A 9,128-nucleotide genomic window follows, 5' to 3' on the forward strand; every position below is an offset into this window, starting at 1 on the left:
GCTGGCTTTCCTGAGCCTCCCTGAACAAACCTGAAAGGCTGAGTAATAACTGTATTAAGTAGAAGAATCCTGCATGGGGGCAAGTTGGAAATTCTTTGTGATAATACGGTAATAAGTGTGATAAATCACCATGTCCTCAGTCCAGTCAGGAGGAACGTCTGTTTCTTCTATGAAGTTCATAGAAGAAACAGACGTTCCTTCACAAATAGTGACGTAGTTGCTGCAGTACAGCAACTGAGCTGCTAAATGATACACAACACAGCAATATTGCTTTTATGTGTATAGATAAGCTGCGCTCGTCGGAGCAGACTGACTCACATTTAATGCAGCGTGTTTGTCTGCATTTGTAAATTAGATGGCAATGATTTGCAAATGTTCACCAATCAGTGCTGCTCACACTGAGATCCTCTGGAATGTGTCTATAGTCCGTCTCTGTGCAAACACTTTGTGACCAAAAATGGTTTTTCATTTTGGGCAATCAGCTGATCGCTGCAGCAAGTTATGCAAAAAATAAAAAAATAAACAATAAGTCTATCATATGCACACAGCTTATGGCTGTCCTGCTGGAAAACGGCGTCCTGACTCTGAATGTGACCATAAATTGTAAAATGAGCATTGTTTTTTGTTTCTTTGTTTGTTTTTTGGTTTTTTTTTACAGCAACTCATCAGTAAAGTTTTCACTGAGGTCATAAATACAGTACGGAGCGAGTTCATTTTCTCATAGACGTCTTTGTTATTAGAAAGAATTAAGGCCTTTCTGCATCTGCCTCACTTCTTTTATATACAGTCTATACTTGGAGTAGACAAGTTTTTTAGAAGTAAAATACTGTTTCCTTGCAAAGTACTACACATAGATACTCTACATGTGTATATATGAATGCATGTGGAAGTGTAGTGCACTCCTGCATTGTTGCGTCTCCTCGTTACAGATTCTGATTTGGTTAAGAAATGTTTCAGTGAAAGTGAATCTACTCGTTCACACTGAAAGATGGGGAAGACGCTTGCTTTTGTTTGGTTTCTGTTTTGGCAGAACTGTTTGAATTCAGCCACACAGAAGGTCTAATAAATGAGTCAAAAACTTCCCTCCTGTGTCATGCACACACTTCCATGATGGAAAACTGAGGAAGTGTGTGGATAAAGTGCAGTTATGCACGGTTTCTGCTTCCTGGATAAAACTGACTGTTGGAGGCATGGCTTTTAACTGACAGACAGGAACAGGAAGCAAGGAGGCAGAGCAGCAGACTGAAGAGGCGCTTTATGTTTTGCGGTGCTCCAACAGCATACTACCATGTGAAGAAGAGCAGACTTTCCCTCACAGGTAAACTGTATTTCTGCTGTTTCTCCTCTTTGCTTACAGCTGGTCTTTTTTATTTGATGATTCAGACACTCGTTTGAAAATTCACCTAAAACGTTTCCTGATTTCCTGAGCTTGGTGATTTTTTGTGTATGGATCACCTGTGGAGGTTTGTCTGAGGTTTTGTTTTGTGTTTGAGAGGTAGCTGCAGAGGATACACCCATGAGTGGTTATGATGCTGAGACTTTAATTTCAGACTTTTCTTTTGAGAGGAAAGGTGTCAGGTTAGATGGTGGATGAGGACCCCAAATGCAGACTGATGGGCGAGCAGGCTTCAACTGAAAATGGCTTTTTATTCTAGGCGAGGTAATCACTGAAGCTGAGGCAGACACATAACAAAGGCTGGGATAACGCTGGCAACAGGGTAGCTACAGAGAAATGTGCTATTAACACACACAAGGTAACTAGGGAGAAAGGGAACATCAGGGAACAAGACTAGGGAAGTAAAACTGAACACTAAACATATGAGATAGAGATTACCAAAATAAAACAGATGGAGCGTTGTCAGTGCACGGGGAGGCAGGGTAAACATAAAGAAAGAACCGATAAACAGAACTTAGAAATCCAAAAACCCACAGAGCACGGCAGGAGGTATAAACTACTGCTTTCAACATCATGTGAACATTGTCATGGTCCCTGGTTTTGAGCTACTTTGGACTTTGATTTGAAAAATCTTCTGGTTTGTGTCATTTCTTGGTGGGTCTTTTTGAGGCTGACGCCTCCCTTTGTGTTTCCTTGTATTGTGCATGTTGGAAATTGTGTTTCATTCATATCCTGTTTCATAGTTTAGCTTGCAGACTGTCTTCCTGTTGAGAAACTCTGGCTGACTTTATCAACTTTGGTATATTTGACAAACAAGCTGAAGCCGGTGTCCCAGGGAATAAGAAGAGAGCCACGAGTGTTCATCACAACTTAAAACTAAATGTGGAGAATCGCCTGTTAAACACTGACTGATTAAAAACTGTTAGTGCTGAACAAAATGAGGTTTAAAAAGGTTTTTGCTATTAGTATTTTCTATGCATACACAGAGTTAAACAAAAGACATATTTTTCCTCTTTAGTCTCGCTGATGAGTGTTTTTCTTACATCTGCACAGCTGTTTAGTCCCATTTCTTTGAGTTCTCTTTAAATTAAAAACCCCAACAATTATATGACCCCCTATGAGCAAGCATTTAGCAACAGCAGGAAGGAAAAACTCCCTTTTAACAGGAAGAAACCTCCGGCAGAACCAGGCTGTGGGAGTGGCGGGGCCATCTGCTGCGACCGGTTGGGGGAGAAACGGGACAAAAAACTCACTTTCCTTGATGGACATTACCCTGATTTCTGCCGTTGCTTTTAACGATTTAACTTCACCAAACATTCAAGTGATCACTTCCTAGGTGAGGAAGGGATGTGTTACATTTCCTGGTATAAACTGTCCTCTCTGTCTCTTCAGCTCATCATGGACACTTTAGAGCCCATCTGGTCCGCCTTCTCAGGGATTTACACCCTGGCTGAAAACGTGAAGGCCAACAAAAAGCGCTGCCAGCGGATTTCGGTCCGAGTCAAAGCCTTCGAGGATGTGGTGAAGTCCATCACAGAGTTCTCTCCACAGGTAGAGAAAGCCCTCGGGGAGCTGATCCTAACTCTGGATTCAGCACAGAAGCTAATTGAAAAATACACTGCAGCCAACTTGGTGGAGCGCATCCTGAAATCGGGCAGCCACGGAGACGAGTTTGATACGGTGAGCGAGCGGCTCAACGATGCCTACCAGGTCCTGTGTGTAGCTCTGCAATCAGAGCAGAGGAAGATGCTGTACGAGGTGTTTAAACAGAGAGAGAAAGAAGACGAAATGGACGGGAAGGAGGACGACACGGAGATGACCAAATGTGAGGAGAAACTGAATTTGTCTTTAGAGACGTTCAAGCAGAGCTCTTTAGTGTCTTGATCCTTGTTCACCAAAGCTGATTCTGTTCCTCTCAGTGTTTCCACACTTATAATAAATCCTGTTGAGCGTTTGGAGCAGACTCAGAGTTTGTGTTTCTCTCTGTTCATCAGTGCTAATGGACTACATGAAAGAGCAGCAGGAGAAAACCAACACCATACTGAGTCAGCTGGACAAAGTGGTGCAGATGTGTGAGTACGACATCGCTGAGCGGTCCTGCGGAGAGTCGTGTCATAAACAAGTCTGTGAATGGTGACTTACTGACAAACCACACATCTTATTTTCAGAAAGTGGGATTTATAATTGGAGTCTTTATCTTTTTGTTCACAGTGAATAAGCCCAGTTTCAGCAGCGTGGCTGTGCGACAGATTAAACCAGATGAACTGAAGTATGAACATCCCAAAAGCCCTTCAAGACAACAGCGAGCTCCGAGCTCTACAAAGGAGAATATCAGGGATTCCCAGTGGCCATCAAGAGATACATCAACCCCATGAACACCAGTGCACGGTCTGTACCACAGTTCAGCTCCATACTGGGATGAAACACAGGAAAATGGTCCTTCCCATTAGAAAATAACACACACACTCACATATATGCTGTTCCAGCTCAGGCTCCCAGTGCTCTCTGTGTCCTGCTGTATTCACTGCCATCAAACATTTTCTCCACATCCAGAGACGTGAAGTCTATTTTCAACAAGGAAGTCGACACCATGAAGCAGTTTGAGTCACCCAACATCCTGCGAATGTTTGGAATCTGCATCCAGGATGAGAACGGTGAGCGGACCAAAGCGTGTGAATAACACAGAGGTGCATATTTTTTGAACGAGCACTTGTATTTGAGCCAAACCTGAAAAAGAACTGCAGCGCATTAAAGCGGGAGCGTCATCAAGTTCATCACTTTACACGTAGATAAGGAGGGTTCAAAAAGTAAAAGGACAGATGAAAACAGAAATCCACACGAGGGCAAACCCTAAAATTAAAACAGGAACTAATAGACAATACTAACACATTTACAAGTAAATACATATCAGCCACCTGGCTCAGTCGTACCTGGCACAGAAGGAATGGACTTCATAGCTTGCTTGGTCACCAGTGATTTCTTGGCTTTAAATACAGTGGCTTGCAAAAGTATTTATTTATGAACTTTCCCACATTTTGTCACATTACAGCCACAAACATTAATCAATTTTATTGGAATTCCAGGTGAAAGACCAACACAAAGTGGTGTACACGTGAGAAGTGGAACGAAAATCATACATGATTCCAAACATTTTTACAAATAAATAACTGCAAAGTGGGGTGTGCGTAATTATTCAGCCCCCTGAGTCAATACTTTGTAGAACCACCTTTTGCTGCAATTCCAGCTGCCAGTCTTTTAGGGTATGTCTCTACCAGCTTTGCACATCTACAGACTGAAATCTTTGCCCATTCTTCTTTGCAAAACAGCTCCAGCTCAGTCAGATTAGATGGACAGCGTTTGTGAACAGCAGTTTTCAGATCTTGCCACAGATTCTCGATTGGATTTAGATCTGGACTTTGACTGGGCCATTCTAACACATGGATATGTTTTGTTTTAAACCATTCCATTGTTGCCCTGGCTTTATGTTCAGGGTCGTTGTCCTGCTGGAAGGTGAACCTCCGCCCCAGTCTCAAGTCTTTTGCAGACTCCCAGAGGTTTTCTTCCAAGATTGCCCTGTATTTGGCTCCATCCATCTTCCCATCAACTCTGACCAGCTTCCCTGTCCCTGCTGAAGAGAAGCACCCCAGAGCATGATGCTGCCACCACCATATTTGACAGTGGGGATGGTGTGTTCAGAGTGATGTGCAGTGGTAGTTTTTCCACACATAGCGTTTTGCATTTTGGCCAAAAGTTCCATTTTGGTCTCATCTGACCAGAGCACCTTCTTCCACATGTTTGCTGTGTCCCCACATGACTTGTGGCAAACTGCAAACGGACTTCTTATGGTTTCCTGTTAACAATGGCTTTCTTCTTGCCACTCTTCCATAAAGGCCAACTTTGTGCAGTGCACGACTAATAGTTGTCCTATGGACAGATTCCCCACCTGAGCTGTAGACCTCTGCAGCTCGTCCAGAGTCACCATGGGCCTCTTGGCTGCATTTCTGATCAGCGCTCTCCTTGTTCGGCCTGTGAGTTTAGGTGGACGGCCTTGTCTTGGTAGGTTTACAGTTGTGCCATACTCCTTCCATTTCTGAATGATCACTTGAACAGTGCTCCGTGGGATGTTCAAGGCTTGGGAAATCTTTTTGTAGCCCAAGCCAGCTTTAAATTTCTCAATAACTTTATCCCTGACCTGTCTGGTGTCTAAATCCAATCGAGAATCTGTGGCAAGATCTGAAACCTGCTGTTGACAAACGCTGTCCATCTAATCTGACTGAGCTGGAGCTGTTTTGCAAAGAAGAATGGGCAAGAATTTCAGTCTGTAGATGTGCAAAGCTGGTAGAGACAGACCCTAAAAGACTGGCAGCTGTAACTGCAGCAAAAGGTGGTTCTACAAAGTATTGACTCAGGGGGCTGAATAATTACGCACACCCCACTTTGCAGTTATTTATTTGTAAAAAATGTTTGGAATCATGTATGATTTTCGATCCACTTCTCACGTGTACACCACTTTGTATTGGTCTTTCACCTGGAATTCCAATAAAATTGATTAATGTTTGTGGCTGTAATGTGACAAAATGTGGAAAAGTTCAAGGGGGGCGAATACTTTTGCAAGCCACTGTATATTATCTCCCCTGCTGGTACTGCAACTGAAGCATGTGTGTCCACGTCGGGGGATCCTCACGGTGGACCAGAGTGTCTGTTACACGCTATCCCCAGATATAAATACGTGAAAACATCACAGATAAATACACTCAGTGACAAACCTGTAATAACTTGTCCTTGTGCCTGCCTGTAGGACCCCACCCTCAGTTCTTCATCATCATGGAGTACTGTGAGAAAGGAAGTCTTCGCCAGGTTCTGGATTCTGACTACACTCTGACCTGGATCAGGAAAGCTCACATGTGTTTGGATGCAGCACGAGGACTCTATCGGTCAGTGTGTCTGCTTTATTACAGATTCCAACCTAAACTCCAAACAAGTTGGGACCCTATGTAAAATGTAAATGAAGACAGAATGCAATGATCTGCAGATCTCATCAGGGTCAGAGTTATTTTATTTACAATAGCACATAGAAAAAGTTGGAGGCTGGAAGAGTAAGTGGTGCTACGAGGAAAAGATGGAGGAACAATTTGCACCTAATCGGGTTAATGAAGAGGCGAGGGACCAGCCCGCTCGTTATCAGTGCTTCGTTCAAAGCCTGCGTCTCTGATGGGTTGGGGATTGTATCAAGGAAACTGGCAGCTGGCACATCTGGAGAGGCTCCATCAGTGCTGAAAGGTATATACAGGCTTTAGAGCAACATATGCTCCGTCCAGGGAAGGCCTTTATATTTCTGCAGGATGATGCTGAACCACAGACTGCATCCGTTCCACCAACACGGCTTCTCAGTAGAAGAGTGCAGGTGGTGAAGCGCCTACCAGCTGAGAACATCTGGAGCATCCTGAAACCAAAACCAGAACGAAGGAGACCCGGGAGTGTTCCTCTCCCAGAAGCACGGCAGCTTCTGTCCTCGGTTCACAGAAAGTTTCAGGCTGTTGTTAAAAGAAGAGGAATTCTACACAGCAGGAAACACGGTCCAACTTTTAGGAGATATGTTCCTGCCCTCAAGTTCAAAATGAGCCAATACTTTTTCTTTGCATTGTAAAGTTTCTCAGCTGAAACCTTTGAAATGTTTTCTGAGTTCTACTGTGAGTAAAGTCTGCGTTTATGAGATCTGCAAATCATTGCATCTTCTTTAGAGTTGAGCAGCTTCACAGTGACCGTGTCGTTCATAGATTCATGTTCGTGAGTTTACCTGTCGTATCTTAGACTGCACAACACAGAAGAAAAATGGAAGGTTCACGGGTCCATCAACAGCAGCAAGTTCCTGGTGACTAAAGACTACACCGTCAAGGTACTGAAGGCAATGCATGCTGGGATTTCTTGCGGCTGAACATATTTGCTTCATATGACCGTTTGGTTGTTGTTTCCAGCTGGGAGGTTTCAGGCTGTCGAAAACAGAGACGTCTCTGAAAAGGCAGACGGAGGACAGAGCCATGAGGTCGCTGTGCTACTACTGTCCTGAGAAGCTCCACAACGCCAGCTTCAGCTACTGCAAAGAGTGGGAGATGTACAGGTGAGACCCCACGGCTGTCGTTCCACAGAGGTGTGCTCAAAGGCCCTCATTCATAAGCTTTCTAAAAGATGGACGTAGCTTGTGGGTCTGAAAAGTGAAGCGGATGTAGAAGCGACTTACATGTGCCATCAGAGCGAGACTCCTCTGGTTGGGGGTTTATGTGAAAACAGCTCCTGGCTGATCTCAGAACACTTTACTGATGAGCTCATGGTCTCAGTCACTAATTTCAAACCTGCTGTGGTTTGTAAAATGATAACATTTCCTTTTGAACTTGTTTCAGTTTTGGAATCATCCTGTGGGAAATTGTAACCTGTAAGAATCCTTTTGAAGGTTTGTATCTAAACTACACTCACTGAAGATTTAAACTAAGATTTGGAGTCCTCTCCATCGACTTCTCCTCCTGACGTGTCTTCAAATGTCTCGTAGGTTTTTCAGATGAAGAAATTTATCAGAAGGTGTGTAAAGAGAAGTATCGAGAGCAGCTTCCTGATGACTGTCCTGCAGAACTGGGACAGCTGATCAACGAGTGCCGGGCCTACGACGGCTTCCAGAGGCCATCAGCTGGAGGTGATTTCAGTTACTCTGTGACTGATTACATGTGTTTACTGTCACGGTGAGACTGAAGGTTCTGTTCATTATTACAGTTTTGATATTTTCTCCTGTGCAGTGCTGCTGGATAAACTGCGCAGTGTGGTGACACAAATGGAGGAACAACAAGACTGATTAGAATCATCCTGAGAAGGAAACACAACGTTTGGATTTTAACTTTTGTTAAACAAACATTAATCAATACCAAATTCAGGGATCAGAGGAAGTTAACAAAATCAGCACTTCCTGTATGAAAGAGTGCTGCCTCTAAGGCTCATCCTTCGCTCTTTGCTGTGTGTGATCAACCCAAACAGCTGGAAGATTTAGCTTTGTTTGTTCTGCAGATGTCTCTGAATTTCCACTGTTTCAAAGATAAATGAGTGGAAGTCTGGACGCTTTACAGTCTTGGAAACATTTTGTTCTTTGTCTTAAAACACTCAAACCACCTTTTTCTGGCAGAATCTCACAAACACCTCAAAGATCCCACAAACAGCTGCCGTCACAGCATATGAAACAAGTCGGTCCAACCTCCTGTGGCGGTGTGAAGTCAGACTTAAACGTCGCCAGCTCTTCTCACAGCTGTCCTGAACACTGCAGCTCAGATTTCACGTGAAACCAAAGAATGAACTCCCCGCTCAAAGCTGTTCCCTTCATCGCTGTAACGACACCTGTTGAAACGACTTGCAGGAAAATGATTCGGTCCAAAGTGCCAAAAGCTGAACTTTGTTCCATTTGCTAAATGAAAAACACTGGCAGCAGCTGCCACCTTTCATTTAAAACGTGTGTGCTTTTTAAAATTCATTAACCAAACAATTCATCAGCCTCACATTAATCATCTCCAACTCTTTTTCTGCAGATTAAATCTATTCTGCTCATTTTCACCTTAAACATTTGAGGTCAACCATCCAAATCTGCTAGAGCAGCTCTGAATGATTCAAAATAATTAATTCATTATTATTAAATTAATAATTACACTGGACCCCAAGGCTGGCCCTCAGACCAGGAAGTCCCATCTGGTTTGATTAT

General features: G+C 43.5%; 1 pseudogene; it reads left to right on the forward strand.

The window, feature by feature from the left end:
• Positions 1–1,044: 1,044 nt before the first annotated feature.
• On the forward strand, positions 1,045–8,514 carry LOC116315089 (annotated as a pseudogene).
• Positions 8,515–9,128: the final 614 nt, after the last annotated feature.

The sequence above is a fragment of the Oreochromis aureus genome, linkage group 7 (assembly GCF_013358895.1).
Source record: "Oreochromis aureus strain Israel breed Guangdong linkage group 7, ZZ_aureus, whole genome shotgun sequence".
Taxonomy (NCBI): Eukaryota; Metazoa; Chordata; class Actinopteri; order Cichliformes; family Cichlidae; genus Oreochromis; species Oreochromis aureus.